The 7270-nt window shown below is 49.4% G+C and overlaps 1 long non-coding RNA gene across 1 annotated transcript; it reads left to right on the top strand.

Annotated features, from left to right (window-relative positions):
- Window positions 1–1091: 1091 nt before the first annotated feature.
- On the top strand, window positions 1092–3756 carry LOC134480303 (uncharacterized). Its single transcript, XR_010054669.1, has 3 exons — window positions 1092–1881; window positions 2011–2089; window positions 2170–3756. It is a non-coding gene; the product is annotated as an uncharacterized LOC134480303 (long non-coding RNA).
- Window positions 3757–7270: the final 3514 nt, after the last annotated feature.

Here is a 7270-nt window from a genome sequence, read left to right as displayed (position 1 = left end):
GTGATCCACTTTGGTGGACATCTCAGGGTGTCTCATTGGGCTGGAGTCTGCTGACTCAGTCAGGCTGGTCAGTGAGCCCCAGGAATCCTTCTGCTCCTGGCTCTGCAGCACTGGAACTACAGGTTGCATTTCACTGTGGCTTGCATTCATCGTGTCTCCTCACATGTGTAGATTGTTTCTTAGCACTCCTTCTGTCAGTGAGGTAGGATCCCTGTGTGGTTAGAGCCTGTATGCTGCTGAGCCTTCTTCCCCCAGCTCATGCAAAGAGAACAGTGTTGGTGGCCCCTGATTCAGCATCGCGGGGGCTTGGATCAATGATGCCTCAGGCTCCTAGGTGGTGTTTGCACGGCCTGGCCTACAGGGTTGGTCAACGTTTTCTCATGCCTTAGTTTGTTCTCTATAGGAGATGCCTGCAAAATGGATGCCCGGTTTTGCTTCCACATAAATCTTCAGTAAGTCAGGGAATGGTGGGACATTCTGCTTCCTATTTCATGATTAACTAACGTGCACGTTCTTTCAAAGGAGAGGAGGATGCAGGCACACCAAAAACAACTGAAACAAGAGCCCTGAGAGGACCGATGTCCCCCGGGAGCACCTGCCCACAATGGGACCGGGAGCCCAGCTGCCCAGGCACTGTGTACAGGGCAGAGGCTTTCCTGTCCACAATGGCCTTGCTGAAAAAGAAAAAAAACAGTTAAAATGCAAATGGAGGGGCAGCCTGAGAGTGTAGGAGCCCCTCAAAGACATCCTTTCAGAGCTTCTGTTCAAATTGCAAATGGCCTTCCTTTGTCCCTTAGGCCTGAGAGACAGTGAGAATTATTCCTTCCCCAAAAGCTGCCTTTCCTCTCCCCAGACACAGAAACCAATTCCGTTTTAAAGTGCAAAGCACACATTTTGTTCAAGGGTCTTGGCCAGGATGAAGATCAACAGAAAAATTCCAGAGGTTTCTTAACTATCATGGGCATCATCGTCCCCCCACCCCCTGCCCCAATGTTCCCAACCCATTTTTCTGCAGAGGCCTGAGATTACTGATAATTTATTTATATCAGCTTTACAAACATAGTAAGTGCGCCAGAGTTCCTAAGAACTGGATGCTTCCAGGAAGTCCCCCAGTGCCTTACAGGAGTGATGCCACATCTAATGGGGCACGTAAGTCTAAGCATTGGTGGTTTCCTCAGACTCTTCAACACTTTTTCAGGCTGAGGGGTCTTAGAATTCTACTCATGAGATGCTACAGTCATTGCCTACAGTCTGAGGATCACAGCCTAAGCCCTGTCTGTTTCTCCAAGGCAGAGAGACCAAGGGCTGGGTCTGAGACACAGGGCAGTTCCAGCTAGGTTTGCTCACACTGACAAACACATCAGGGAGCTGACAGCAGCCACAGCCACAGGGCCGGTGTCCTCAGGGTCTAGAATCACTTTGGAAGCCCTTGGCAACTCTACACTCATCCTGGGACCACCTCACAGCTGACCCCTCTCCGGAAGACACAGAAGATATGGTGAAAAATAGTCCTTGGCCTGGGAGGACATACAAAGGATAGATTGAAATTCTCAGGGGCCCCTATTCTTTGCTGATGTCTTTTTCTTTGGAGATAGTATAGGTTAGATTTCTAATAAAGGAATGTATGCATCCTTGACCTAGGGAAATCTATTACAGCTGAATACAAAAAGGCCCAAAGACTCGCCCTCCACCTAAAACTGGCTATGAAGAAAAATGAGTAGAAGAAGAAGAAAAAAAGGAGAGAGAGAACCTTTGGGAAATTTAAAAGATATATTTCACTTTTAATTAATTATGTGTATGTGTGCCCAGGTATGGATACATGAGTGCAGTGCTCCTGGAAGGCAGAAGAGGGCGCTGGATCCCCCAAAGCTGGACTCAAAGGTGGTGGTGAGCCTCTCCACGTGGGTGGGTGCGTGAAAACAAACTTGGGCCCTCCGCAAGAGCCATCTTTCCAGCCCCACTCGCCACATTGGATGTTTAGAGTAATCCGATGTGTACTCTCTCTCCTAGGCAGGGAAGGCAGCGGGACTGTCTCCTTGCTCCCTGTGCTCAAGGAATAAGGAGGGTTTGACCTGGCTCCCACTTCCAGGTAAACTCTAGGACCAAACGGCCCTCTGCTCTGCTACGCCTGTTCTGTGTAACAGCCTCAGTTTCTGTCCCTCACCACAGGGTCACACAGGATGGGCTCCTTCCCAGAAATCTACTGTACCTGCGGCCGGCCAGCCAGCCCAGATTCCGGGTCTCAGAGAATTCCATGAACACCCTTCAAATTTATTGCCATAAGACTCACCTAAGGCCCTGGGTTGGCCGGGATGGGAAATCCATCTTAGGACTGCCTGGTGTCCTTTGTCACTGGATGTTTCCGGACCTCAGCCCACAACAGAAACAGCCTGGTTTTATTTCCTTCAAATCCATCCGAAGCTCCTGCACTGGTTTACCCACCACACTGCAGAGAATTGAGCCTTACTCTTATCACCCGCTCCGTGCTCCTGGGCTTACACATCATCCATCCCCATCGAGAAAACAGCCTGTGATATCCAATCCATCTCATGTGTGGTCCCCGTGGCTCTCTGCCTTGTTCTCCCATGGAGTTGGAAGACTTAGCCAAGAAGGAGGGTCCAGCTCTGAGACCCCAGCCTCTCAAACGTACCCGCCACCCAGTAGGAGTCCTGGCTCTTTCCTAGAAATGCAAGCGGGAGTGAAGCATGGAGCCTTGTTCCCGTGCCACAGACTTATGATCAGTTCTCAATCCATAAAAAAGAAAAAAAACGTGTCACCCCTTTTATCTTCCCACCCTGGAGCATTTTCCCTCGTTTCCCAATGACAATCTAGGAGGCCGGCAAGATCACTTTGGTACATCCAGGTACCTGGGAAGCAGAAAGTGCCAGTCATTCTCAAAATGGACCAAAAATGCCCCAATTCCAATTTTCTGTAAAATACAAAAAAATCAATCACATCTATGCCATGTGGCAAGAACACCCCGGAGTTAGACTACCAGGAGGAGTTGTATCTGGTGGTCTGAGGCATCCTTCTTCCTCCTTTCCCATATTTCTCTCCATTTTAGGACTCTGGCCCCTGCCGGTTCTGAGCCCACAAATATGATGGTTTTGGCTTCTGCTACTGAGACAGATAGGAAGCCTAGCTTGTGGGATAGGTGACCCTCAGCAATGGCCTCTCCTTTCTTCCACGGGGCAGCTCCTCCCACTGAAGCCCACCCTGCTTCCTGTTTCTCAGCAGACAATATCGATGCCGAGACTCCCGTTTCAGCAAGGGTGGAAGCTGGTTGTCATGCTGTGGACACTAAGGCTGCCGTGATGCCCTGCGTTAAGCTTTTTGGTTCTTCTAACCTGAGACAGTCTCATAATTAGGCTTTCTCTTCTTCAGAACTTTGAAGAATTTTGTTTTGTTTTGTTTTTCTTTTTTTTTTTTTTCCGGAGCTGGGGACCGAACCCAGGGCCTTGTGCTTACTAGGCAAGCGCTCTATCACTGAGCTAAATCCCCAACCCTTGAAGAATTGTTTTTTATCCTTGCCAGATCCCACCTTGCTGTCTACCATTTGCTTCGGGGCCACTTTATCGGGTAGCAGCTCTGTTCGCTGGGCTGAAAAGGATGCAAAATAGTTTCTTTTCTCATCTTTGTGACCAAAATGCCTGACAGAAGCAACTTAAGGGAGGAAGGATTTGAGTAGTCCACCATAGTGCAACGGGCACATGTGAATGTGTGGTGCGTGGGTGCGTGGGTGCGTGGGTGCGTGGGTGCGTGGGTGCGTGGGTGCGTGGTGCGTGGTGCGTGGTGCGTGGTGCGTGTGTGCGTACGTGTGTGTATAACAAGGGATGATCCACGTTTGCTGGAGGCAGTGGGCCGAGGCTTCTTACAAGGCAGAGGATCAGAGGGATCCAAGAAAGAAGGGACAGAGGTAGAGGTAAGCACAGCGTTTAGATCCCACCCACAATGACCCACTTCTGCTAGTTCAGCCCCTCCCCCAAAGCAGCGCCACCTGCTGGGGACCAGACCAAGTGTTCAAACCCTTGAGCCTGTCGGGCACATCCCACTTTCAAACCACTGCACAGGCTAATAATCGGGGCAGCCCTGGGGAATTTTGTATGGCTCCCATGAGACAACACTTTGACCTTGTTGCTTGAAAATCATTCAATCCTTTTAAATGAAATGGCGCAGTCAGTGGGTATCAGGGCCTGTGTAGAGGGTCCTGATGTCAGGCTAAAGGCTGGTTCTAGGTCATCTCCAGGCTTTTGACTAATAGATTTGAACTCGGCTCAGAGGGGTGGGCTCTTTTAAAAATTATTTTCCAACCTTTCTGGAAAGAGCCAGAGTTCTCTTTTACTCTTAGCCAATCTTGACTATATCTGTAACACTTTGGGCTTCCAAGTCCAGGTGACGCAGATACAGGGCACAAATGTACAGAGGTGGGATTCAACAGCATTGCTCTGTTTACATGGAATTTATTTTTATAGCCCGATTCTACTGAGGGCAAACAGCACCAGTGTTCCATTTCAGGAGGTGATAAAAATTTCCTTAAACAATGAATTCATTTAAGTGAAGAAAAAAAAAGATTGACTTGGGAAAACACAGGAGTTACCCTCATGCACATGCTGGGAGGCGCTCAGATGACCTAAGTCTGAGGGCTCACTGTGGTTGCCGGTCTAGCTGTCCAGCTCTGGGCAAAGCACAACAAAGATGTGTCAGCCTTGGAGGAGAGTGTGCCTCTCAGCCAAGTTCAACAGGAATAATGTGACAGAATGTAATTAAGAGCAAGTAATTTGTCACAGATGCAAATTCCATAGAAGTTCAAAGATGTGTGGGCTGGAGGGTGTTAGGGGAGGAGGAGGCCGCTGCAGAATTCTTGGCGGCAGACACAGGTGCGGCAGGGGAAGGACCGCATCCCTGGACCATGGGCCATGTGGTGAAAATGGATTTGGGTTTCTGGAGCAGAATCCCAAGTTGGGTCAGTGAACATGGGGGCTAAGGAGTATGCAAACAAATTGAACGTAGGAAATAAGGTTTCTGCACCACTGAACATCCACCCCAGGATGCAGGAGCCCTCCCAGGGTCATTTTTGGCAGAATCTTCCAGAGTCTGTGGTTGAGCCCATGCCAAAGGAAGACATCATTATAGACAGATATATATATATTATATATTATATATTATATATATTATAGTCATCAATGTGAGTCTGGGGGTCCTCAGTCACGGGAGTCAGTGAGAAGCTTTTCCAGGCCAGGGAGAGAGAGTACTATGAAGGAAGAGAGGAGCTCACTCATGGCAGACAATCAGGAAGAATCAGAGGGCCAGCTTCTCCTGCAGCCCTCACAACTGGGAGAGGCAGTGACGATGCTGAAAGCCAGCAGGAGTGGCTTCCTTGCAGAGTCTCCCCTTGTGGAGATGGGTCTCTTTGGTGGCTACCTGGGGTAGATGAACTTGGCTTCCCCTCTTTCTGCAGGAGCTCTCTGTGTTGCTGGCTGGGAGACGTGTGATGGACATGTTGGCATCTGGAGGGAAGCTGGAAGTCCAAGGAGACAAATAGGAAACACACCTGCTGATTTCCGCACAGGAAAGGGGCAGGGAAGGGCGGAGGAAGGCCTTCCAGAATTAGGGACTCATACACATCAGCCAGAATGCCAGAGCTCTCTCGACTGGGGTGAAGGGTACACTCCCTGCAAACCACAAACCTGTGCTCTGTCTTTATGGAAACCGCTTCCACTTTAGTTTTGTGTATCTGATTTTCATTGGACACATAATTGTGCAGGCTTGTAGGACATGGCGTAGTGTGAAATGAACAGTTCTGGCCGCCACACATCCATCACATCAAACTTCCTTCGTTACTTTCTATTTAAAACAGTCAAATGCTTTTTCTTCTGGAGAAATTCCTTTGACTTGCACAGTCAATGATTGTAAAGTATTGTCACTCGACAGTCCCAGAGCATTGGCAGCCCCATCCCCGCTCAGCCTCTGACATCCACTGCTCTAGTCTGTTCTTCTGTAAGATCAGCAGTGTTAGATTGCACACATAATGTGAGCCTGTGCTGTGGTGTGTGTGTGTGTGTGTGTGTGTGTGTGTGTGTGTGTGTGTCTGTCTGTCTGTCCTCGTCTTTATTTGGCCTAAGGTAGCTATCCCCAGGTGACGGTGCATTCTTTTTTAGGGCTGAGTAGTATTCAGCTGTGAATACATGCCACCCACATGCCACCCTTTCTTTACCCACCCGTACCCTGGCTATTGCTACACTCACTATTGTGCTGTAAGTGAAGAGAACTGTAGGAGAAACTCAGAGGATGCCTTCTTCCTTCTTACAGCCACTGCCTGGGTTGGGGCAGCTGTTCTCATCAGGGACAGCAACGGAGCCTCTCCTTGTCAGCAGTAGAGCACACATGCGGTTCCCTCTCATTGTTCATCATTAATGAGTAGACACAACTGCAGAACAAATTCCCTTCTGCCCCAGGAGTTGAACAGGAGATGAATTCCAGACCACACTGGTGTCTACTGTAAACTACAACCCAGTCTCCTCTTGGGGAGCCACCCTTAGCCATGTCACAATCATGAGGGTTGAACAGGGACAGTTGGGCTGAGGACAACGTCACCTCAGCAGTCTGTGAACACGATTCAGGAACTGCTTCCCCCGGGTGCTGGCTCGGTCCCAGCAGGACTCAGTCACAATATCCCCAGGTACATGCTTTAAAATCAATGCTTTTCCTTGAGAAGTAGATGGCTCCTCCACCTGGCCAAAAATAAATCCTTTCAAATTCATCTCTGACAGTCCTGATTAGTTAGGGAGAAAAGTATGGGCCATCTCAACCATGGGCCCAACAAGCTGTCAGTAGCAGGCAGCTTCAGCCTTCACCACAATGCAAGGGACACAGAGTCAGACCTGCAACTGGTTTCAAACCTGGCTAGTTTTCCCCAGAACAACCCATGATCTGGATATAGGATACAGGTTTCAGAGATGAGTCTGTTTGCTGCTCACTGTGTGGTCAACCTCATCAACCCCAGGTAAGGAGGGCAAGAAGAGCTCTCTTATTTTTTAGGGTCCCATCCTTCGGGAATCCCAGCCCTCACCCACGTTCACCACAGGCTAAGGCAGGGTGGACCCTTGCACCGTGGGCAAGACCACTGGAGCATGGATGTGAAGAACTGCAGGAGGGGACTTAGAGCCATTGGACAGAGGAGGTACCAGGATGCCAGGAGGGGAAAGAGGCGTCCTTGGTAATGATGCTGAGATTACAGGTGTCATTGGGCAGATGGGACCTGAGTTGCTGT

The sequence above is a fragment of the Rattus norvegicus genome, chromosome 9, assembly GCF_036323735.1.
Source record: "Rattus norvegicus strain BN/NHsdMcwi chromosome 9, GRCr8, whole genome shotgun sequence".
Lineage (NCBI taxonomy): Eukaryota > Metazoa > Chordata > Mammalia > Rodentia > Muridae > Rattus > Rattus norvegicus.
Note: the sequence above shows the minus strand (reverse complement) of the source record. Positions and strands in the feature narration are given on the sequence as shown.